Below are 1,124 nucleotides of genomic sequence, written 5' to 3'. Positions count from 1 at the left end.
TATGAAGCATTTGGGCTAACAGTCATCGAGGCGATGAACTGCGGGCTGCCAACGTTCGCGACAAACCAGGGAGGGCCAGCGGAGATCATTGTCGATGGCGTCTCGGGTTTCCACATAAACCCGATGAATGGCAGGGAGGCTGGCACCAAGATTGCAGACTTCTTCCAGAAGTGCAAAGAAGACCCAAGCTACTGGAACAAGGTGTCCACTGCTGGACTTCAGCGCATCTACGAATGGTAGGCACCCACTCTTGCCCAGCCTCATGAATGGCAGGCACCAATCTTGCTACCACCTGGTGCGAAAATCTAACTGTGTACTATTCATGATGGCAGCTACACATGGAAGATATGCGCAACTAAAGTGCTGAAAATGGGATCGATGTATAGCTTCTGGAGGACTCTGAACAAGGAGGAGAGAGCGGCCAAACAGCGGTACCTGCAGATGTTCTACAATCTTCAGTACAGGAACCTGGTGAGGATCAAAGCCACGCTTAAGCAACACTTCCTGAAGGAAGGACCAGTGCACGGTATCATAAGCTGTATGGAAATCGATCTTGAAGAACACTGCACGGAGATGTTTGCTCTTCACCTCATGGATAATCTCATGGAGGGCAAGGATCCCACCCAAGATATATCTCCCTTTCGTGAAAGCCGACTGGTTCGGGTGATGAATCCGGGGGCCAATAAGGGCCGCCCTAGTGGCGTACCCTTTCGTGAGGATCCGAAAAATCACATTGAGGACTGTGATAGGGTGGAATTGTCTAATGTCCGCCGCACCCGACACCTTGAGAATCAAAGAGATAATCTCGTAGTTAAGCCGGGACAAGTCTAAGGTTCCCCTAGAGAACTCGCTGAAAAGATCAAGGATGATATCCTTAACCATCGGCCAAAAAGCCTGAAAAAACCGGTCCGGCAAGCCATCGGGCCTGGGGCGGAGGTCGGGTTCATGGCTTTGACAAAGGCCTCAACTTCCGCGGCATCGAAGGGGGCGAGCAGGGTCGCATTTTCCTTAGGGGAAATCTGTTGGTCGCGCGACCAGATGTGGTCTGCAAGGGCGACACCATTTCTCGGGCGTCCCTGAAATAGTGGCTTGTAAAAGTCGTCAACTAGCAGGCGGATAGCCTG

General features: G+C 51.9%; 1 pseudogene; it reads left to right on the top strand.

Moving 5' to 3' along the window:
- The window catches only part of LOC123153945 (sucrose synthase 7-like), a 13,288-nt pseudogene extending 12,457 nt beyond the window's left edge, over positions 1–831 (top strand).
- The last annotated feature ends 293 nt before the right edge of the window (positions 832–1,124 follow it).

Source organism: Triticum aestivum, chromosome 7A (assembly GCF_018294505.1).
Source record: "Triticum aestivum cultivar Chinese Spring chromosome 7A, IWGSC CS RefSeq v2.1, whole genome shotgun sequence".
In the NCBI taxonomy this organism is placed as follows: domain Eukaryota; kingdom Viridiplantae; phylum Streptophyta; class Magnoliopsida; order Poales; family Poaceae; genus Triticum; species Triticum aestivum.
This window is presented reverse-complemented; position numbering and strand designations above follow the sequence as displayed.